General features: G+C 40.6%; 1 long non-coding RNA gene across 1 annotated transcript in view; it reads left to right on the top strand.

Moving 5' to 3' along the window:
- LOC132593299 (uncharacterized) overlaps positions 1-9,439 on the top strand; it is a 75,922-nt gene extending 66,483 nt beyond the window's left edge. Inside the window, exon 3 of the long non-coding RNA XR_009562754.1 lies at positions 8,862-9,439. This is a non-coding gene — a long non-coding RNA (uncharacterized lncRNA). The remainder of the gene's footprint in view (positions 1-8,861) is intronic.
- Positions 9,440-25,549: the final 16,110 nt, after the last annotated feature.

Here is a 25,549-nt window from a genome sequence, read left to right as displayed (position 1 = left end):
TGTGTTTCCTTATTTATTTTCATTTTGGATGATCTGTCCATTGGTGAAAGTGGGGTGTTAAAGTCCCCTACTATGAATGTGTTACTGTCGATTTCGCCTTTTATGGCTGTTAGTATTTGCCTTATGTATTGAGGTGCTCCTATGTTGGGTGCATAAATATTTACAATTGTTATATCTTCTTCTTGAATCGATTCCTTGATTATTATGCAGTGTCCTTCTTTGTCTCTTCTAATAGTCTTTATTTTAAAGTCTGTTTTGTCTGATATGAGAATTGCTACTCTGGCTTTCTTTTTGTTTCCATTTGCATGGAATATCTTTTTCCATCCTCTTACTTTCAGTCTGCATGTGTCTCTAGGTCTAAAGTGGGTCTTTGTAGACAGCATATATATGGGTTTTATTTTTGTATCCATTCAGCCAGTCTGTGTCTTTTGGTGGGAGCATTTAGTCCATTTACATTTAAGGTAAGTATCGATATGTATGTTCCTATTCCCATTTTCTAAATTGTTTTGGGTTCGTTATTATACATCTTTTCCTTCTCTTGTGTTTCTTGCCTAGAGAAGTTCCTTTAGCATTTGTTGAAAAGCTGGTTTGGTGGGGCTGAACTCTCTCAGCTTTTGCTTGTCTGTAAAGGTTTTAATTTCTCCATCAAATCTGAATGAGATCCTTGCTGGCTAATCTTGGTTGCAAGTTTTTCTCCTTCATCACTTTCAATATGTCCTGCCACTCCCTTTTGGCTCGCAGAGTTTCTGCTGAAGATCAGCTGTTTACCTTATGGGGATTCCCTTGTGTGTTATTTGTTGTTTTACCCTTGCTGCTTTTAATATGTTTTCTTTGTATTTAATTTTTGACAGTTTGATTAATACGTGTCTTGGCGTATTTCTCATTGGATTTATCCTGTATGGGACTCTCTGTGCTTCCTGGACTTGATTAACTATTTCCTTTCCCATATTAGGGACGTTTTCAACTATAATCTCTTCAAATATTTTCTCAGTCCCTTTCTTTTTCTCTTCTTCTTCTGGAACCCCTGTAATTCGAATGTTGGTGCATTTAATGTTGTCCCAGAGGTCTCTGAGACTGTCCTCAGTTTTTTTCATTCTTTTTTCTTTATTCTGCTCTGCAGTAGTTATTTCCACTATTTTATTTTCCAGGTCACTTATCCGTTCTTCTGCCTCAGTTATTCTGCTATTGATCCCATTTAGAGTATTTTTCATTTCATTTATTGTGTTGTTCATTGTTGTTTGTTTCATCTTTAGTTCTTCTAGGTCCTTGTTAAATGTTTCTTGCATTTTGTCTATTCTATTTCCAAGATTTTGCATCATCTTTACTATCACTATTGTGAATTCTTTTTCAGGTAGACTGCCTATTTCCTCTTCATTTGTTAGGTCTGGTGGGTTTTTATCTTGCTCCTTCATCTGCTGTGTGTTTTTCTGTCTTCTCATTTTGCTTATCTTACTGTGTTTGGGGTCTCCTTTTTGCAGGCTGCAGGTTCGTAGTTCCTGTTGTTTTCGGTGTCTGCCCCCAGTGGCTAAGGTTGGTTCAGTGGGTTGTGTAGGCTTCCTGGTGGAGGGGACTAGTGCCTGTGTTCTGGTGGATTAGGCTAGATCTTGTCTCTGTGGTGGGCAGGTGCACATCTGGTGGTGTGTTTTGGGGTGTCTTTGGACTTATTATGATTTTAGGCAGCCTCTCTGCTCATGGGTGGGGTCGTGTTCCTGTCTTGTTAGTTGTTTGGCATAGGGTGTCCAGCACTGTAGCTTGCTGGCCGTTGAGTGAAGCTGGGTGTTGGTGTTGGGATGGAGATCTCTAGGAGATTTTCGCCATTTGATATTATGTGGAGCTGTGAGGTCTCTTGACCAGTGTCCTGAAGTTGGCTCTCCCACCTCAGAGGCACAGCACTGACTCCTGGCTGCAGCACCAAGAGCCTTTCATCCACACGGCTCAGAATAAAAGGGAGAAAAAGTAGAGAGAAAGAATTAGTAGAAGTAGGAAGGAAGAAAGGAAGGAAGGAAGGAAGGAATAAAGAAAGGAAGAAGAAAAGAAGGAAAGAAAGGAGAGAGAGAGGGAGGGCGGGAGGGAGGGATGGTGGGAAGAAGGAAGAAAGGAAGGAGGGAAGGAAGGAAAAAATATAAAATATAATAAAGTTATTAAATTAAATAATAATTATTAAGAAAAAAATATTTTAAATGGACAGATTGAACCTTAGGACATAATGGGGAAGCAAAGCTATACAGACAAAATCTCATACAGAAGCATACACACTCACAAAAAGAGGAAAAGTCCCTCTCAAAGTCCACCTCCTGAATTTGGGATGATTTGCTGTCTAAAGGAGGGGAGGGAGGGAGGGAGAGAGGGAGTAAGGAAGGGCAAAATAAAATAAAAAATAATTATTAAGAAGAAAATTAAAAAAAAACCAGATGGATAGAACCCTAGGACAAATAGTGGAAGCAAAGCTATACAGACAAAATCTCACACAGAAGCATACACATACACACTCACAAAAAGAGGAAAAAAATCATAAATCTTGCTCTCAAAGTCCACCTCCTTAATTTGGGATGATTCGTTGTCTATTCATGTATTCCACAGATGCAGGGTACATCAAGTTGATTGTGGAGCTTTAATCCGCTGCTTCTGAGGCTGCTGTGAGAGATTTCCCTTTCTCTTCTTTGTTCTCACAGCTCCCAGGGCTCAGCTTTGGATTTGGCCCCGCCTCTGCGTGTAGGTCGCCGGAGGGCGTCTGTTCTTCGCTCAGAGTTAAATGAGCCGCTGATTCGGGGGCTCTGGCTCACTCAGGCTGGGGAGAGGGAGGGGCACGGAGTGCGGGGCGAGCCTGCGGCGGCAGAGGCCGGCGTGATGTTGCACCAGCCTGAGGCACGCTGTGCGTTCTCCCAGGGGAGTTGTCCCTGGATCCCAGGACCCTGGCAGTGGTGGGCTGCACAGGCTCCCCGGAAGGGGGCTGTGGATAGTGACCTGGGCTCGCACACAGCCTTCTTGGTGGTAGCAGCAGCGGCCTTGGCGTCTCATGCCTGTCTCTGGGGTCTGCGCTTTTAGCCACGGCTCGCGCCCGTCTCTGGAGCTCCTTTAAGCAGCGTTCTTAATCCCCTCTCCTCGCACACCAGGAAACAAAGAGGGAAGAAAAAGTCTCTTTCCTCTTCGGCAGGTCCAGACTTTACCCCGGACTCCCTCCTGGCCAGCCGTGTCGCACTAACGCTCTGCAGGTTGTGTTCACGCCTCCAATCCCAGTCCTCTCCCTGCACTCTGCCCAAAGCCCAAGCCTCAGCTCCCAGCCCCACCCACCCCGGCGGGGGAGCAGACAAGCCTCTCGGGCTGGTGAGTGCCGGTCGGCACCGATCCTCTGTGAGGGAATCTCTCCGCTTTGCCCCCCGCACCCATGTTGCTGTGCTCTCCTCCGTGGCTCCGAAGCTTTCCCCTTCCGCCACCCGCAGTCTCCGCCCGCGAAGGGGCTTCCTAGTGTGTGGAAACTTTTCCTCCTTCACAGCTCCCTCCCACTGGTGCTGGTCCCGTCCCTATCCTTTTGTCTCTGTTTATTCTTTTTTCTTTTGCCCTACCCAGGTACGTGGGGAGTTTCTTGCCTTTTGGGAGGTCTGAGGTCTTCTGCCAGCGTTCAGTAGGTGTTCTGTAGGAGTTGTTCCATGTATAGATGTATTTCTGGTGGATCTGTGGGGAGGAAGGTGATCTCCGCCAGACTTAGTTTTTGAGAGACACTCAGGTTAGTTTCTGTTTTATTCTGTTGTTCTGCTAAATTGCTTTAACCCCAGAAAAATATTTTTTAAAATAGAAAAAAAAAAAGTTATGGCTAAGGATTAGGTTTTAGGGTATGGGTTAGGGTACTGGTTAGGGTTAAGGTACAGGTAAGGATTAGGGTACAGGTTAGGGTTAGGGTAAGGGTTAGGGTTAGCATATGGTTTAGGGTACATGGTAGTGTACGGCTACGTTTTAGGCTTAGGATACGGGTTAGGGTATGGTTTAGTGTTACTGTATGGGAAAGGATTACGGTAGAGATTAGGGTATGGGTTAGGGTTAAGTTTAGGGTTAGGGTATGGGTTAGGGTTAGGGTATAGTTTAGGATATGGCTATGGTTTAGGTTTAGTGTACGGCTTAGGGTATGGTTTAGGGTTAGGGTTAGGATACTGGACAGGGTTAGGGTACAGTTTAGGGTATGGTTATGGGTTAGGGTACTTTTTAGGGTATGGTTTATTGTTAGTGTACAGGTTAGGATTAGGGTATGGGTTAGGGTAAGGGTTAGGGCACGGATACAGTTTACAGGTTATGGTATGGCAACGGGTTAGGGTTAGGGTACGTGTTAGGGTACAGGTTAGTATTAGCGTATGGGTTAGAATTAGGGTACGGTTCAGTGTACAGGTTAGGATTAGGGTTACGGTATCGGTTAGGGTTAGTGTACAGTTTCAGGTATGGGTACGGTTTAGGGTTAGGGTATGGGATAGGGTTAGGGTACAGTCTAGGGTATGGCTACGGGTTAGTGTTAGTGTACGGGTTAGGATTAGGGTACGGGTTAGGGAAAGGATTAGGGTTAGGCTTAGGGTGATGTCATGGGTATGGTTTAGGGTAAAGGCTAGGGTCAGCAACGGGTTAGGGTACGAGTTAGTGTTAGTGTACGGATTAAGATTAGGTTATGGTTTAGGGTGTGGGTTAGGGTTAGGGTTACGGTATGGGTTAGGGTACAGTTTAGGGTATAGCTACGGTTTAGGTTTAGGGTATGGGTTAGGGTATGGGTTAGGGTATGGCTTAGGATTAGGGTACGTGTTAGGGTCCAGTTTAGGGTTAAGGTATGGGTTAGGGTTAGGGTACAGTTTAGGGTATGGCTACGGGTTAGGGGTAGGTTATGGGTTAGGATTAGGGTTAGTGTTAGGGTACAGGTTAGGATTAGGGTACGGGCTAGGGTATAGTTTAGACTTAGGGTTAGGGTTAGGGTACGTACGGCTTAGGGTTAGAGTATTCTTTAGGCTTAGGGTGTGCATTAGGGTTAGGTTATTTATTAAATCTCTCCCACTCTCCAGATATCACTTAGCACATAAAGGAATATTATTGGGGTCCAGCCATGGAGAAGTCTTTAGACAGTAGGATAAGACAAAGAACTCCCACATTATAAATAAATCACATTAGGATTTTATAAATAAATCACATTAGGATTTTGTTTTAGCCTGTATATTAAAACACTAGTGCTTAGGAAATCTAATGGAGGCAGAAGCAGTAAAGGGTAGTTTTATCGGAGTAACATCACAGATTTTCTATAGAATACACAGGTTTTGCCTGATTAGAAAGTCAAGGCGGAATGCTTTTGTTCTGAAGATATAAACCCTCTTCTAAATTGAACTGTTATTGGAAGTTAGAAATTTTTTGTTGCTCTTGTATTGCTTTGTGTTTTCATGATTATTCTGCTTGCATCTCCCTTGTTAAACCTTTGATTTGGGGAATAGTGCCATTACTGGAAAAGAGTTTACAGAATTATTCTCAAAAACAGAAGGAAATGGTTCTCACCTAAATATTAAGAAATAATGTCTATATAGGTGTACAAACAATTATGATTCAGGGATAATAATTTTATGAAATGTAATTTAACACACAATATATGTTTTTTTCTTTTAAATTTCCATTGTTACTTTTTAGAAGCACAATTATAATTTAAGTTCTTTGTAACAATGAACTTTAAAAAGATTAAAGGAAAAGAAAATATTTTACCACTTGCTATCCTTTCCCACTCCCTGAAACGACCAGCATAATGTGTAGCATTCCCATTTTATCCAGGTGTTCCTTAAAATCGGAAACATCATGTTTCTCACTGTAGTAAAACAGATTTAGCTCTCAAACTGTTTATAGGCTACATAACAGTCCATAGAACAGAAGTACCAAGTATTTAAGACTTAGCTTTTTGAGGGACACTTAGGTTACTTTCTGTTTTATTTTGTTGTTCTGCTAATTTGTTTTAACCCCAGAAAAGTATATTTTAAAATAAAAAAAATTAAGTTAGGCCTAAGGATTAGGGTTTGGGTACGGGATAGGGTACCGGTTTGGGTTAGGGTACAGCTTACAGTATGGCTACAGGATAGGGTTAGGATATGTGTTAGGGTACTGGTTAGTGTTAGTGTACGTGTTATGATTAGGGTATGTGTTAGGTTTAGGGATAGGGTTAGGGTTAGGTTTAGGGCACGGGTACGTTTTAGGGTACAGGTTATGGTACGGCAGTGTATTAGGGTTAGGGTATGTGTTAGGCTACACATTAGGATTAGGGTACGGGTTAGGTTTAGTGTTAGGGTTACAGTATGGGTTAGGCTTAGGGTACAGTTTAGGGTATGGCTGCAGTTTAGGTTTAGAGTATGGTTTAGGGTATGGGTTTGTGTTAGGGTACGGGTTCAGATTAGGGTAAGGGGTAGGGTAGAGTTTAGGGTACAGGTTAGGGTACGGCCATGGGTTATGGTTAGGATTAGGATATGCTTAAGGGTTATGGTATTTATTAAACCTCTCTCACTCTCCAGATATCACTTAGCAAGTAAAGGAATATTATTTGGGGTCCAGGCCTGGAGAAGACTTTAGGCACTAGGATAAGACAAAGAATACACACATTATAAATAAATCACATCAGGATTTTGTTTCTAACCTGTACATTAAAACAGTACTGTTAGGACATCTAATGGAGGCAGAAGCAGTAAAGGGTAATTTTATGGGAGTAACATCACAGATTTTCTGTAGAATACACAGATTTTGACTGGTTAGAAAGTCAAGGCGGCATGCTTTTGTTCTGAAGATATAAACCCTCTTCTAAATTGAGCTGTTATTGGAAGTTAGAAATTTTTGTTGCTGTTGTATTGCCTTGTGTTTTCATGATTATTCTGCTTGCATCTCCCTTATTAAACCTTTGATTTGGGGAAGAGTGCCATTACTGGGAATGAGTTTACAGAATTATTATCAAAAAAAGAAGGAAATGGTTCTTACCTAAATATTAAGAAATAATCTCTATACTGGTGTACTAATAGAATTATGATTCAGGGATAATAATTCTATGAAATGTAATTAAACACACAATATATATATTTTCTTTTAAATTTCCATTGTTACTTTTTAGAAGCACAATTATAATTCAAGTTCTTTGTAACAAGTGAAATTTAAAAAGATTAAAGGAAAAGAAAATATTTTACCAGTTGCCATCCTTTCCCACTCCCTCAATCGACCAGCATAATGTGTAGCTTTCTTCTTTTATCCAGGTGTTCCTTACATCTGGAACATCATGTTCCTCACTGTACAAAAATAGATTTAGCTCTCACACTTTTTTTTACATCATTATTGGAGTATAATTGCTTTACAATGGTATGTTAGTTTCTGCTTTATAACAAAGTGAATCAGTTATACATATGTTCCCATATCTCTTCTCTCTGCGTCTCCCTCCATATCACCCTCCCTACCCCAACCCTCCAGGTGGTCACAAAGCACCGAGCTGATCCCCCTGTGCGATGTGGCTGCTTCCCACTAGCTATCTACCTTACGTTTGCTAGTGTATATATGTCCATGCCTCTCTCTCGTATTGTCACAGCTTACCTTTCCTCCTCCGCATATCCTCAAGTCCATTCTCTAGTAGATCTGTGTCTTTATTCCTGTCTTACCCCTAGGTTATTCATGACATTATTTTTTTCCTAAAATCCATATATATGTGTTAGCATATGGAATTTCTCTTTCTGACATAGTTCACTCTGTATCACAGACGTTAGGTCTATCCACCTCATTACAAATAGCTCAATTTCGTTTCTTTTTATGGCTGAGTAATATTCCATTGTATATATGTGCCACATCATCTTTATCCATTCATCCAATGATGGACACTTAGGTTGTGTCCATCTCTGGACTATTGTAAATAGAGCTGAAATGAACATATTGGTACATGATTCCTTTTGAACTATGGTTTTCTCAGGGTATATGCCAACACATGGAAGCAACGAAAAAGTCCATCAACAGATGAGTGAACAAAGATGAACTGGTACATGTAAAGATGGAATATTAGGCAAGGAAAAATGACACAATGACATTTGCAGTACCGTAGATGAGTCTAGAGGTAATCATGCAACATGTAGTAGGTCAGACAAAGACACATATCCTAGGATATCACTTATAGGTGTTACCTAAAAATTGATACCAGTGAAGATATTTCCACAGAGAAAGGCAGTCACAGATTCATTAAACAAACTAATGGTTCACCAATGGAAAGCTGTGAGGATTGGATATATTAGGATATTGGGGTTAACAGAGATATACAAACACAGGTGAAGAATATAATCACCAGAATATCAAGCGAATACGGAATATCAAGCGAAGACTACTCAATATTGTGTCATAACATACCAGAGAAAAGGATGCAAAGAAGGATAGATATATGTATATGTGTAAAACAACCACATCTTGCACACCTAGAACAAGGAAAACATTGTAATCGAACTTGCAGTGATAAAAAATAAAAATTAAATTAAGAAAACGAACAAGAAGTAGTGAGACGTAAACTTAAGGCGCTTTTTCCAGGCACATTCCATTCTAATTTACAACCTAGAACACGACTTCCATTGAGGCTCTGTTGCCCTAGTAACCAGATTTGCTAAAGGAGAACTGCTGCTGCCTTGTGGCTCTTTCACACAACAGGATTCTAAACTAAGCGCTAATGGTTACTTGATATTCAAAATAATTGCAGGCCTGTAAATGACACCTGCACCCAAAACAAATCCTTGGGTCAAAAATCGAGCAAAAGTCTCAAAAGATGTGCAAATTTCAAACCGACAATTTCAAGAGACATATTTTATGCACATTTCTCCTTCTCTTTCTGTTACTTTCTTTTTTTCTTAAAAAAGGGCATAGAAAAAGGCTCAACATCAGGAATTTATAAAGCCATGCAAATCCAGTCTACAAAAACGTTCACCACACAGTCGTCAGAATGATCATCAACAAAAAAGTCTACAAAGAATAAATACTGAAGGGGTTTTAGAGGATGGCGTACCCTCTAGCTGCTGGTGGGATGTCACCTGGTAACAGCCAGTGGTGAGAACAGAATGGAGGTGCATTTCAAGGTAAAAATTGAGCTACCTTACGATCTGGGAGGCCCACTGATGGGCCTATCTCCTGAGTAGACGAGAATCAAAAAGACACAGGCTGGCAATCCTGAATACCAGCAACATGTGACATAGCCAAGAATTGGAAGAAACCAGAATGTCCATCAACAGAGAAATGCACCAAGAAGTGGTCCATGTACACAATGGAATATTAGCCAAGGAAAAGAATGAAACGTTGCCGTTGGCACCACAATAGAAGGATCTAGAAATAGTCAGTCAGACAACTGGAAGTAAGAAAGAACCCAAAAGACAGATATCCTATGACATCAGTTATAGGTGTTATATAAAAATTAATACCCATGAAATTATTTCCAAGAGAAGGACACACATGGGTTCAGAAATCAAAAATATGTTTAACCACATGGAAAGGTGTAAGGAACATATGAATTAGGGTATGGGGGTTAACAGACATGTACTAATACTTATGAAATATATAATCACAAAATACCTATGGAATACCAAGAGAGGTCTACTCAACACTCTGTAATAACCTACACGGGAAAGGAACCAAAGATGAATAGATCGATGCATAGATATAATGAACCAGATTCTATACACCTAGAACACACACAATATTTTTATCAAATTTGCTCTGCTAATAAATAAACATTAAATTTAAAAAGCAAACAAGAAGTGAGGAGATTTAAGCTCTTCGGGGTTTGCCCTGGCACATTTCACTCTAATTTGCAGCCTGCTAACACGATTTCCAGGAAGGCTGTGTTGCCCAAAAACCCAGATTTGGAAATGTAGAAATGCTGCCGCCTTGTGGCCATTTCCCGCAAAAGCGGCTTTAAACCCACAGCTAACGGTCACTTAACATTCACACGGACTCAGGGCAGTAAAGGACACGTGACCTCAAAAGTGTCCTGAGCTGGGAATGGCCAAACAAATTAAAAACAGGCCAATGTTTCAAGGAGATAGGATGAAGAGGTAAGTTTTATTCACTCTTCTTCAAAAAAAGAAACATGGATAACAGCTCAACATCAGGAATTATTAGACTCATGCAAATCTAATCTACATAAAGGATTCAACTCACACAAGTCAACTACCATCGGCAAAAGTCAACAAACAATAAATGCCGAAGGGGTTTTAGAGAACTGTGTACCCTCTAACTGCTGGTGAGATGTAAAGTGGTAACAGCCAATAATGAGAACAGAAAGGAGCTGCATTTAAAAGTAAAAATTGAGCCACCATTCCATCCAGCAGGGCCACTGCTGAGCCTCTCACCTGAGAAGACCAGAGCCGAGAAGACACAGGCTGCAAGAGCTGCACTGCAGCCATTTTCACAATAGCCAAGGCACGGAAGCAACCGAAATGTCCATCAACAGATGAATGGATAAAGAAGTGGTCCATGTACACAAAGGCATACTAACGATGGAAAACAATGAAACACTGCTCTTTGCCGCACCATAGATGAGCCCAGAGATAATCACAGAACATGAGGTAAGTCGGAAAGTAAAAGACATACATCCTATAATATCACTTATAGGCGTTATCTAACAACTGAGAGAAATGAACATATTTCCACAGAGAAAGGCAGTCACAGACTTAGAAAACAAACCACGCTTATCTAAAAGGAAAGGTGGGGGGAATGGATAAATTAAGATTAGGGTTACCATAGGTATACAAATACATATTAAATATATATATCAAAAAGACCGACCATATAGCAAGGGAGGTCTACGGAACACTCTGCAGTAATTTACATGGGAAGAGGATCTGTACAGGAATATATATATATATGTGTGTGTATATATATATATATACATATATATATATACACACACACACACACACACATATATAGTACAAATGAACCAGACTGTGTACACCTAAGACAAAAAATATTCTAATCGTTACCCCAATTAGAAAAATTAAAACATCGAACAAGAAGTAATGTGACATAATCTTATGCGGGGTTTTCCTGGCACATTCCATTCTAATTTACAACCTGGGAACAGGACTTCCAGAAAGGCTCTGCTGCCCTAGTAATCTGATTTGGGAATGGAGAAATGCTGCCGCCTTGTGGCCATTTCGCACAACAGCAGCTTTAAACCCAGGGCTAATGGTCACTAAATATTCACACTCATTGCAGGCCTGTAAAGGACACCTGCCCTCAAAAAAAATCCTGGGGTCGAAAATCGACCCAAAAATTCAAAAGAGGGCAACGTTCCAAGAAGACCATTTCAAGAGGTTTATTGTACTCACAGTTTTTTTTTCTGTTTTTGTTTAACAGATATAAAATAGGCGTGGAAAAATGCTGAACATTAGGAATTATTAAAGACATGCAAATCCAAATTACAAACTCCTGTCAGCTTACGCCAGTCAGAATGGCCATGAGTAAAATTTCTGCAAAATATAAATGCTGTAGGGGTTGTGGGGAAATGTGTACCCTCGGTTCAAAGTGGGACATGGTAAGAGCCAGTAATGAAAACGCAAACAAGGTGCCTTGAAAAGGTAAATATTGAGCTACCATTCAATCAGGCATACCCACTGCAGGGCCTATGGCCTCAGAGGATGAGAATGAAAAAGACACAGGCTGGCAATCCTGCACTCCAGCTATATTTACCATAGCCAACATTTGGAAGCAACGAAAATGTCCATCAACCGGGGAATGCACAAAGAAGAAGTGGTCCATGTACACAATGGCACGTGGCCCCAATAAAAAATATAAATTCACATTAAAAAACAAACATAAGGAAGGAGACATCAGCATTTGGGGGATTATCCGGGCACATTCCACTCTAATTTATAACTGAGGAACACCACTGGCAGGAAGGTCTGTTTCCCTAGTTACCTGAGTGGGGAAAGCAGAAATGCTGCTGCCCTCTGGCTGTTACCTGCAACAGCAGCCTTAAAACCTGTGCTAAGGGTCACTTTATAGGCACAAGTACTGGAGGGCTGTAAATGAACCTGCCCTCAAAATGTCTTGAGGGAGGTAATGGCCAAAATATTACAAAATGTGGCACATACTTCAGGCAAACAAGATGAAGACGTAAGTTGCACTCACAGTTTGAAGAAAAAACGGACATGCCTGAAAGCTCAATTTCAAGGGATTATGAGACCCATGCAAATCCAACCACAAAGAGGTATCAGCTCAAACCAGTCAGAATAAACATCAGAAGAAAGCTACAAACAATAAATGCTGAAGGGGTTGTGGAGGAGTGCATACCCTCAACTTTAAGTGGGACGTAACCTGGTAAGAGCCACGAATGACAACAGAACGGACGTGCCTTTACGAGGCCAACATTGAGCTACCATATGATCCAGCAGGCCCACTCCTGGGCCTATAACCTAAGAAGACAGAATTGGAAAGACACAGGGAGGCAAATCTGCATTGCAACAGTATTACAATAGCTAAGACGTGAAAGCAACCAAGAAGTCCATCAACAGATGAGTGGACAAAGAAGAACTGGTATATGTACACACGGAATATTAGCCAAGGAAGAAAATGACACAATTCCATTTGCAGCACCATAGATGAGTCTAGAGGTAATCACACAACTTGTAGTAAGTCAGAAAGAGAAAGACACATGTCCTAGGATATCACTTATAGGTGTTACCTAAAAATGGATACCAGTGAAGATATTTCCACAGAGAAAGGCAATCACAGATTCATTCAACAAACTTATGGTTCACCAATGGAAAGGTGTGAGGATTGGATACATTAGGATATTGGGGTTAACAGACATATACAAACACAGGTGACGTATATAATCAACAGAGACCATGGGAAAAGGATCCCAGGAAGAATAGACACATGTATATGTGTAAAAGAACCACATCTTGCACACGTAGAACAAGCAAAACATTGTAATCGAACTTGCTGTGATAAAAAATAAAAATTAAGTTAAGAAAATGAACAAGAAGTAGTGAGACATAAACTTAAGGCGCTTTTTCCTGGCACATTCCATTCTAATTTACAACCTACAACATTGAGGCTCTGTTGTCCTAGTACACAGATTTTATAAAGGAGAACTGCTGCCACATTGTGGCCGTTTCACACAACAACAGCTTTAAACCCAGGGCTGATGGTCAGTTGATATTCAAAATAATCACAGGCCTGTAAATGACACCTGCCCTGAAAACAAATCCTGGGGTCGTATATCGACCAAAAAATTCAAAAGACATCCACAATTCAAAACAACAATTTCAAGAGGCCATTTTACGCACATTTGTCTTCTCTTACTTTTTCTTTCTTTTGTTAGTTAGAAAAATGGGAATGGAAAATTGCTTAACATCAGGAATTAATGAAGTCATGCAAATCCAATCTACAAAAACGTTCACCTCACAGCCGTCAGAATGATCATCAGCAAAAACGTGTACAAAGAATAAATGCTGAAGGGGTTTTAGAGAAAGGCGTACCCTCTTGCTGCTCTTGGGATGTAACCTGGTAACAGCCAGTATTGAGAACAGAATGGAGGTGCATTTCAAGGTAAAAATTGAGCTACCCTATGACCTGGTAGGCCCACCGATGGGCCTATCTCCTGAGTAGACGAGAATCAAAAAGACACAGGCTGGCAATCCTGCACTCCAGCAACGTGTACCATAGCCAAGATTTGGAAGAACCAAAATGTCCATCAACAGAGAAATGCACCAAAAAGAAGTGGTCCGTGTACACAATGGAATATTAGTAAGGAAAAGAATGAAACATTGCCGTTGGCACCACCATAGAAGGATCTAGAAATAATCAGCCAACTTGAACTAAGAAAGAACCCAAAAGACAGATATCCTATGACATCAGTTATAGGTGTTACCTAAAAATCGATACCCATGAAATTATTTCCAAGAGAAGGACACGCATGGATTCAGAAAACAAAAATATGTTTAACCACATGGAAAGGTGTAAGGAACATATGAATTAGGGTATGGGGGTTAACAGACATGTACTAATACTTATGAAATATATAATCACAAAATACCTATGGAATACCAAGAGAGGTCTACTCAACACTCTGTAATGACCTACACGGGAAAGGATCCAAAGATGAATAGATTGATGCATAGATATAATGAACCAGATTCTGTACACCTAGAACACACACAATATTTTTATCACATTTGCTCTGATAATAAATAAACATTAAATTTAAAAAGCAAACAAGACGTAAGGAGATTTAAGCTCTTGGGGGTTTGCCCTGGCACATTTCACTCTAATTTGCAGCCTGCTAACACGATTTCCAGGAAGGCTGTGTTGCCCAAAAACCCAGATTTGGAAATGTAGAAATGCTGCCGCCTTGTGGCCGTTTCCCGCAAAAGCGGCTTTAAACCCACAGCTAACGGCCACTTAACATTCACACGGACTCAGGGCAGTAAAGGACACGTGACCTCAAAAGTGTCCTGAGCTGGGAATGGCCAAAAAAATTAAAAACAGGCCAATGTTTCAAGGAGATAGGATGAAGAGGTAAGTTTTATTCACTCTTCTTCAAAAAAAGAAAAATGGATAACAGCTCAACATCAGGAATTATTAGACTCATGCAAATCTAATCTACATAAAGGATTCAACTCACACAAGTCAACTACCATCGGCAAAAGTCAACAAACAATAAATGCCGAAGGGGTTTTAGAGAACTGTGTACCCTCTAACTGCTGGTGAGATGTAAAGTGGTAACAGCCAATAATGAGAACAGAAAGGAGCTGCATTTAAAAGTAAAAATTGAGCCACCATTCCATCCAGCAGGGCCACTGCTGAGCCTCTCACCTGAGAAGACCAGAGCCGAGAAGACACAGGCTGCAAGAGCTGCACTGCAGCCATTTTCACAATAGCCAAGGCACGGAAGCAACCGAAATGTCCATCAACAGATGAATGGATAAAGAAGTGGTCCATGTACACAAAGGCATACTAACGATGGAAAACAATGAAACACTGCTCTTTGCCGCACCATAGATGAGCCCAGAGATAATCACAGAACATGAGGTAAGTCGGAAAGTAAAAGACATACATCCTATAATATCACTTATAGGCGTTATCTAACAACTGAGAGAAATGAACATATTTCCACAGAGAAAGGCAGTCACAGACTTAGAAAACAAACCACGCTTATCTAAAAGGAAAGGTGGGGGGAATGGATAAATTAAGATTAGGGTTACCATAGGTATACAAATACATATTAAATATATATATCAAAAAGACCGACCATATAGCAAGGGAGGTCTACGGAACACTCTGCAGTAATTTACATGGAAAGAGGATCTGTACAGGAATATATATATATGTGTATATATATATATATATATATACACATATATATATATATATACACACACACACACACATATATAGTACAAATGAACCAGACTGTGTACACCTAAGACAAAAAATATTCTAATCGTTACCCCAATTAGAAAAATTAAAACATCGAACAAGAAGTAATGTGACATAATCTTATGCGGGGTTTTCCTGGCACATTCCATTCTAATTTACAACCTGGGAACAGGACTTCCAGAAAGGCTCTGCTGCCCTAGTAATCTGATTTGGGAATGGAGAAATGCTGCCGCCTTGTGGCCATTTCGCACAACAGCAGCTTTAAACCCAGGGCTAATGGTCACTAAATATTCACACTCATTGCAGGCCTGTAAAGGACACCTGCCCTCAAAAAAAATCCTGGGGTCGAAAATCGACCCAAAAATTCAAAAGAGGGCAACGTTCCAAGAAGACCATTTCAAGAGGTTTATTGTACTCACAGGTTTTTTTTCTGTTTTTGTTTAACAGATATAAAATAGGCGTGGAAAAATGCTGAACATTAGGAATTATTAAAGACATGCAAATCCAAATTACAAAATCCTGTCAGCTTACGCCAGTCAGAATGGCCATGAGTAAAATTTCTGCAAAATATAAATGCTGTAGGGGTTATGGGGAAATGTGTACCCTCGGTTCAAAGTGGGACATGGTAAGAGCCAGTAATGAAAACGCAAACAAGGTGCCTTGAAAAGGTAAATATTGAGCTACCATTCAATCAGGCATACCCACTGCAGGGCCTATGGCCTCAGAGGATGAGAATGAAAAAGACACAGGCTGGCAATCCTGCACTCCAGCTATATTTACCATAGCCAACATTTGGAAGCAACGAAAATGTCCATCAACAGGGGAATGCACAAAGAAGAAGTGGTCCATGTACACAATGGCACGTGGCTCCAATAAAAAATATAAATTCACATTAAAAAACAAACATAAGGAAGGAGACATCAGCATTTGGGGGATTATCCGGGCACATTCCACTCTAATTTATAACTGAGGAACACCACTGGCAGGAAGGTCTGTTTCCCTAGTTACCTGAGTGGGGAAAGCAGAAATGCTGCCGCCCTCTGGCTGTTACCTGCAACAGCAGCCTTAAAACCTGTGCTAAGGGTCACTTTATAGGCACAAGTACTGGAGGGCTGTAAATGAACCTGCCCTCAAAATGTCTTGAGGGAGGTAATGGCCAAAATATTACAAAATGTGGCACATACTTCAGGCAAACAAGATGAAGACGTAAGTTGCACTCACAGTTTGAAGAAAAAACGGACATGCCTGAAAGCTCAATTTCAAGGGATTATGAGACCCATGCAAATCCAACCACAAAGAGGTATCAGCTCAAACCAGTCAGAATAAACATCAGAAGAAAGCTACAAACAATAAATGCTGAAGGGGTTGTGGAGGAGTGCATACCCTCAACTTTAAGTGGGACGTAACCTGGTAAGAGCCACGAATGACAACAGAACGGACGTGCCTTTACGAGGCCAACATTGAGCTACCATATGATCCAGCAGGCCCACTCCTGGGCCTATAACCTAAGAAGACAGAATTGGAAAGACACAGGGAGGCAAATCTGCATTGCAACAGTATTCCAATAGCTAAGACGTGAAAGCAACCAAGAAGTCCATCAACAGATGAGTGGACAAAGAAGAACTGGTATATGTACACACGGAATATTAGCCAAGGAAGAAAATGACACAATTCCATTTGCAGCACCATAGATGAGTCTAGAGGTAATCACACAACTTGTAGTAAGTCAGAAAGAGAAAGACACATGTCCTAGGATATCACTTATAGGTGTTACCTAAAAATGGATACCAGTGAAGATATTTCCACAGAGAAAGGCAATCACAGATTCATTCAACAAACTTATGGTTCACCAATGGAAAGGTGTCAGGATTGGATACATTAGGATATTGGGGTTAACAGACATATACAAACACAGGTGACGTATATAATCACCAGAGACCATGGGAAAAGGATCCCAGGAAGAATAGACACATGTATATGTGTAAAAGAACCACATCTTGCACACGTAGAACAAGCAAAACATTGTAATCGAACTTGCTGTGATAAAAAATAAAACTTAAATTAAGAAAACGAACAAGAAGTAGTGAGACATAAACTTAAGGCGCTTTTTCCTGGCACATTCCATTCTAATTTACAACCTACAACATTGAGGCTCTGTTGTCCTAGTACACAGATTTTATAAAGGAGAACTGCTGCCACATTGTGGCCGTTTCACACAACAACAGCTTTAAACCCAGGGCTGATGGTCAGTTGATATTCAAAATAATTACAGGCCTGTAAATGACACCTGCCCTGAAAACAAATCCTGGGGTCGTATATCGACCTAAAAATTCAAAAGACATCCACAATTCAAAACAACAATTTCAACAGGCCATTTTACGCACACTTGTCTTCTCTTACTTTTTCTTTCTTTTGTTTGATAAAAAAATGGGACTGGAAAAATGCTTAACATCCGGAATTAATGAAGTCATGCAAATCCAATCTACAAAAACGTTCACCTCACAGCCGTCAGAATGATCATCAGCAAAAACGTGTACAAAGAATAAATGCTGAAGGGGTTTTAGAGAACGGCGTACCCTCTTGCTGCTCTTGGGATGTAACCTGGTAACAGCCAGTATTGAGAACAGAATGGAGGTGCATTTCAAGGTAAAAATTGAGCTACCCTATGACCTGGTAGGCCCACCGATGGGCCTATCTCCTGAGTAGACTAGAATGAAAAAGACACAGGCTGGCAATCCTGCACTCCAGCAACGTGTACCATAGCCAAGATTTGGAAGAACCAAAATGTCCATCAACAGAGAAATGCACCAAAAAGAAGTGGTCCATGTACACAATGGAATATTAGCCAAGGAAAAGAATGAAACGTTGCCGTTGGCACCACCATAGAAGGATCTAGAAATAATCAGCCAACTTGAACTAAGAAAGAACCCAAAAGACAGATATCCTATGACATCAGTTATAGGTGTTACCTAAAAATCGACACCCATGAAATTATTTCCAAGAGAAGGACACGCATGGATTCAGAAAACAAAAATATGTTTAACCACATGGAAAGGTGTAAGGAACATATGAATTAGGGTATGGGGGTTAACAGACATGTACTAATACTTATGAAATATATAATCACAAAATACCTATGGAATACCAAGAGAGGTCTACTCAACACTCTGTAATAACCTACACGGGAAAGGATCCAAAGATGAATAGATCGAGGCATAGATATAATGAACCAGATTCTGTACACCTAGAACACACACAATATTTTTATCACATTTGCTCTGCTAATAAATAAACATTAAATTTAAAAAGCAAACAAGAAGTAAGGAGATTTAAGCTCTTGGGGGTTTGCCCTGGCACATTTCACTCTAATTTGCAGCCTGCTAACACGATTTCCAGGAAGGCTGTGTTGCCCAAAAACCCAGATTTGGAAACGTAGAAATGCTGCCGCCTTGTGGCCGTTTCCCGCAAAAGCGGCTTTAAACCCACAGCTAACGGCCACTTAACATTCACAAGGACTCAGGGCAGTAAAGGACACGTGACCTCAAAAATGTCCTGAGCTGGGAATGGCCAAAAAAATTAAAAACAGGCCAATGTTTCAAGGAGATAGGATGAAGAGGTAAGTTTTATTCACTCTTCTTCAAAAAAAGAAAAATGGATAACAGCTCAACATCAGGAATTATTAGACTCATGCAAATCTAATCTACATAAAGGATTCAACTCACACAAGTCAACTACCATCGGCAAAAGTCAACAAACAATAAATGCCGAAGGGGTTTTAGAGAACTGTGTACCCTCTAACTGCTGGTGAGATGTAAAGTGGTAACAGCCAATAATGAGAACAGAAAGGAGCTGCATTTAAAAGTAAAAATTGAGCCACCATTCCATCCAGCAGGGCCACTGCTGAGCCTCTCACCTGAGAAGACCAGAGCCGAGAAGACACAGGCTGCAAGAGCTGCACTGCAGCCATTTTCACAATAGCCAAGGCACGGAAGCAACCGAAATGTCCATCAACAGATGAATGGATAAAGAAGTGGTCCATGTACACAAAGGCATACTAACGATGGAAAACAATGAAACACTGCTCTTTGCCGCACCATAGATGAGCCCAGAGATAATCACAGAACATGAGGTAAGTCGGAAAGTAAAAGACATATATCCTATAATATCACTTATAGGCGTTATCTAACAACTGAGAGAAATGAACATATTTCCACAGAGAAAGGCAGTCACAGACTTAGAAAACAAACCACGCTTATCTAAAAGGAAAGGTGGGGGGAATGGATAAATTAAGATTAGGGTTACCATAGGTATACAAATACATATTAAATATATATATCAAAAAGACCGACCATACAGCAAGGGAGGTCTACGGAACACTCTGCAGTAATTTACATGGAAAGAGGATCTGTACAGGAATATATATATATGTGTATATATATATATATATATATACACATATATATATATATATACACACACACACACACATATATAGTACAAATGAACCAGACTGTGTACACCTAAGACAAAAAATATTCTAATCGTTACCCCAATTAGAAAAATTAAAACATCGAACAAGAAGTAATGTGACATAATCTTATGCGGGGTTTTCCTGGCACATTCCATTCTAATTTACAACCTGGGAACAGGACTTCCAGAAAGGCTCTGCTGCCCTAGTAATCTGATTTGGGAATGGAGAAATGCTGCCGCCTTGTGGCCATTTCGCACAACAGCAGCTTTAAACCCAGGGCTAATGGTCACTAAATATTCACACTCATTGCAGGCCTGTAAAGGACACCTGCCCTCAAAAAAAATCCTGGGGTCGAAAATCGACCCAAAAATTCAAAAGAGGGCAACGTTCCAAGAAGACCATTTCAAGAGGTTTATTGTACTCACAGTTTTTTTTTCTGTTTTTGTTTAACAGATATAAAATAGGCGTGGAAAAATGCTGAACATTAGGAATTATTAAAGACATGCAAATCCAAATTACAAAATCCTGTCAGCTTACGCCAGTCAGAATGGCCATGAGTAAAATTTCTGCAAAATATAAATGCTGTAGGGGTTATGGGGAAATGTGTACCCTCGGTTCAAAGTGGGACATGGTAAGAGCCAGTAATGAAAACGCAAACAAGGTGCCTTGAAAAGGTAAATATTGAGCTACCATTCAATCAGGCATACCCACTGCAGGGCCTATGGCCTCAGAGGATGAGAATGAAAAAGACACAGGCTGGCAATCCTGCACTCCAGCTATATTTACCATAGCCAACATTTGGAAGCAACGAAAATGTCCATCAACAGGGGAATGCACAAAGAAGAAGTGGTCCATGTACACAATGGCACGTGGCCCCAATAAAAAATATAAATTCACATTAAAAAACAAACATAAGGAAGGAGACATCAGCATTTGGGGGATTATCCGGGCACATTCCACTCTAATTTATAACTGAGGAACACCACTGGCAGGAAGGTCTGTTTCCCTAGTTACCTGAGTGGGGAAAGCAGAAATGCTGCCGCCCTCTGGCTGTTACCTGCAACAGCAGCCTTAAAACCTGTGCTAAGGGTCACTTTATAGGCACAAGTACTGGAGGGCTGTAAATGAACCTGCCCTCAAAATGTCTTGAGGGAGGTAATGGCCAAAATATTACAAAATGTGGCACATACTTCAGGCAAACAAGATGAAGACGTAAGTTGCACTCACAGTTTGAAGAAAAAACGGACATGCCTGAAAGCTCAATTTCAAGGGATTATGAGACCCATGCAAATCCAACCACAAAGAGGTATCAGCTCAAACCAGTCAGAATAAACATCAGAAGAAAGCTACAAACAATAAATGCTGAAGGGGTTGTGGAGGAGTGCATACCCTCAACTTTAAGTGGGACGTAACCTGGTAAGAGCCACGAATGACAACAGAACGGACGTGCCTTTACGAGGCCAACATTGAGCTACCATATGATCCAGCAGGCCCACTCCTGGGCCTATAACCTAAGAAGACAGAATTGGAAAGACACAGGGAGGCAAATCTGCATTGCAACAGTATTCCAATAGCTAAGACGTGAAAGCAACCAAGAAGTCCATCAACAGATGAGTGGACAAAGAAGAACTGGTATATGTACACACGGAATATTAGCCAAGGAAGAAAATGACACAATTCCATTTGCAGCACCATAGATGAGTCTAGAGGTAATCACACAACTTGTAGTAAGTCAGAAAGAGAAAGACACATGTCCTAGGATATCACTTATAGGTGTTACCTAAAAATGGATACCAGTGAAGATATTTCCACAGAGAAAGGCAATCACAGATTCATTCAACAAACTTATGGTTCACCAATGGAAAGGTGTCAGGATTGGATACATTAGGATATTGGGGTTAACAGACATATACAAACACAGGTGACGTATATAATCACCAGAGACCATGGGAAAAGGATCCCAGGAAGAACAGACACAAGCATATGTGTAAAAGAACCACATCTTGCACACGTAGAACAAGCAAAACATTGTAATCGAACTTGCTGTGATAAAAAATAAAACTTAAATTAAGAAAACGAACAAGAAGTAGTGAGACATAAACTTAAGGCGCTTTTTCCTGGCACATTCCATTCTAATTTACAACCTACAACATTGAGGCTCTGTTGTCCTAGTACACAGATTTTATAAAGGAGAACTGCTGCCACATTGTGGCCGTTTCACACAACAACAGCTTTAAACCCAGGGCTGATGGTCAGTTGATATTCAAAATAATTACAGGCCTGTAAATGACACCTGCCCTGAAAACAAATCCTGGGGTCGTATATCGACCTAAAAATTCAAAAGACATCCACAATTCAAAACAACAATTTCAACAGGCCATTTTACGCACACTTGTCTTCTCTTACTTTTTCTTTCTTTTGTTTGATAAAAAAATGGGACTGGAAAAATGCTTAACATCCGGAATTAATGAAGTCATGCAAATCCAATCTACAAAAACGTTCACCTCACAGCCGTCAGAATGATCATCAGCAAAAACGTGTACAAAGAATAAATGCTGAAGGGGTTTTAGAGAACGGCGTACCCTCTTGCTGCTCTTGGGATGTAACCTGGTAACAGCCAGTATTGAGAACAGAATGGAGGTGCATTTCAAGGTAAAAATTGAGCTACCCTATGACCTGGTAGGCCCACCGATGGGCCTATCTCCTGAGTAGACTAGAATGAAAAAGACACAGGCTGGCAATCCTGCACTCCAGCAACGTGTACCATAGCCAAGATTTGGAAGAACCAAAATGTCCATCAACAGAGAAATGCACCAAAAAGAAGTGGTCCATGTACACAATGGAATATTAGCCAAGGAAAAGAATGAAACGTTGCCGTTGGCACCACCATAGAAGGATCTAGAAATAATCAGCCAACTTGAACTAAGAAAGAACCCAAAAGACAGATATCCTATGACATCAGTTATAGGTGTTACCTAAAAATCGACACCCATGAAATTATTTCCAAGAGAAGGACACGCATGGATTCAGAAAACAAAAATATGTTTAACCACATGGAAAGGTGTAAGGAACATATGAATTAGGGTATGGGGGTTAACAGACATGTACTAATACTTATGAAATATATAATCACAAAATACCTATGGAATACCAAGAGAGGTCTACTCAACACTCTGTAATAACCTACACGGGAAAGGATCCAAAGATGAATAGATCGAGGCATAGATATAATGAACCAGATTCTGTACACCTAGAACACACACAATATTTTTATCACATTTGCTCTGCTAATAAATAAACATTAAATTTAAAAAGCAAACAAGAAGTAAGGAGATTTAAGCTCTTGGGGGTTTGCCCTGGCACATTTCACTCTAATTTGCAGCCTGCTAACACGATTTCCAGGAAGGCTGTGTTGCCCAAAAACCCAGATTTGGAAACGTAGAAATGCTGCCGCCTTGTGGCCGTTTCCCGCAAAAGCGGCTTTAAACCCACAGCTAACGGCCACTTAACATTCACAAGGACTCAGGGCAGTAAAGGACACGTGACCTCAAAAATGTCCTGAGCTGGGAATGGCCAAAAAAATTAAAAACAGGCCAATGTTTCAAGGAGATAGGATGAAGAGGTAAGTTTTATTCACTCTTCTTCAAAAAAAGAAAAATGGATAACAGCTCAACATCAGGAATTATTAGACTCATGCAAATCTAATCTACATAAAGGATTCAACTCACACAAGTCAACTACCATCGGCAAAAGTCAACAAACAATAAATGCCGAAGGGGTTTTAGAGAACTGTGTACCCTCTAACTGCTGGTGAGATGTAAAGTGGTAACAGCCAATAATGAGAACAGAAAGGAGCTGCATTTAAAAGTAAAAATTGAGCCACCATTCCATCCAGCAGGGCCACTGCTGAGCCTCTCACCTGAGAAGACCAGAGCCGAGAAGACACAGGCTGCAAGAGCTGCACTGCAGCCATTTTCACAATAGCCAAGGCACGGAAGCAACCGAAATGTCCATCAACAGATGAATGGATAAAGAAGTGGTCCATGTACACAAAGGCATACTAACGATGGAAAACAATGAAACACTGCTCTTTGCCGCACCATAGATGAGCCCAGAGATAATCACAGAACATGAGGTAAGTCGGAAAGTAAAAGACATATATCCTATAATATCACTTATAGGCGTTATCTAACAACTGAGAGAAATGAACATATTTCCACAGAGAAAGGCAGTCACAGACTTAGAAAACAAACCACGCTTATCTAAAAGGAAAGGTGGGGGGAATGGATAAATTAAGATTAGGGTTACCATAGGTATACAAATACATATTAAATATATATATCAAAAAGACCGACCATACAGCAAGGGAGGTCTACGGAACACTCTGCAGTAATTTACATGGAAAGAGGATCTGTACAGGAATATATATATATGTGTATATATATATACACACACACACACACACACACATATATAGTACAAATGAACCAGACTGTGTACACCTAAGACAAAAAATATTCTAATCGTTACCCCAATTAGAAAAATTAAAACATCGAACAAGAAGTAATGTGACATAATCTTATGCGGGGTTTTCCTGGCACATTCCATTCTAATTTACAACCTGGGAACAGGACTTCCAGAAAGGCTCTGCTGCCCTAGTAATCTGATTTGGGAATGGAGAAATGCTGCCGCCTTGTGGCCATTTCGCACAACAGCAGCTTTAAACCCAGGGCTAATGGTCACTAAATATTCACACTCATTGCAGGCCTGTAAAGGACACCTGCCCTCAAAAAAAATCCTGGGGTCGAAAATGGACCCAAAAATTCAAAAGAGGGCAACGTTCCAAGAAGACCATTTCAAGAGGTTTATTGTACTCACAGTTTTTTTTTCTGTTTTTGTTTAACAGATATAAAATAGGCGTGGAAAAATGCTGAACATTAGGAATTATTAAAGACATGCAAATCCAAATTACAAAATCCTGTCAGCTTACGCCAGTCAGAATGGCCATGAGTAAAATTTCTGCAAAATATAAATGCTGTAGGGGTTGTGGGGAAATGTGTACCCTCGGTTCAAAGTGGGACATGGTAAGAGCCAGTAATGGAAACGCAAACAAGGTGCCTTGAAAAGGTAAATATTGAGCTACCATTCAATCAGGCATACCCACTGCAGGGCCTATGGCCTCAGAGGATGAGAATGAAAAAGACACAGGCTGGCAATCCTGCACTCCAGCTATATTTACCATAGCCAACATTTGGAAGCAACGAAAATGTCCATCAACAGGGGAATGCACAAAGAAGAAGTGGTCCATGTACACAATGGCACGTGGCCCCAATAAAAAACATAAATTCACATTAAAAAACAAACATAAGGAAGGAGACATCAGCATTTGGGGGATTATCCGGGCACATTCCACTCTAATTTATAACTGAGGAACACCACTGGCAGGAAGGTCTGTTTCCCTAGTTACCTGAGTGGGGAAAGCAGAAATGCTGCCGCCCTCTGGCTGTTACCTGCAACAGCAGCCTTAAAACCTGTGCTAAGGGTCACTTTATAGGCACAAGTACTGGAGGGCTGTAAATGAACCTGCCCTCAAAATGTCTTGAGGGAGGTAATGGCCAAAATATTACAAAATGTGGCACATACTTCAGGCAAACAAGATGAAGACGTAAGTTGCACTCACAGTTTGAAGAAAAA

The sequence above is a fragment of the Globicephala melas genome, chromosome 2 (assembly GCF_963455315.2).
Source record: "Globicephala melas chromosome 2, mGloMel1.2, whole genome shotgun sequence".
NCBI lineage: Eukaryota > Metazoa > Chordata > Mammalia > Artiodactyla > Delphinidae > Globicephala > Globicephala melas.
Note: the sequence above shows the minus strand (reverse complement) of the source record. Positions and strands in the feature narration are given on the sequence as shown.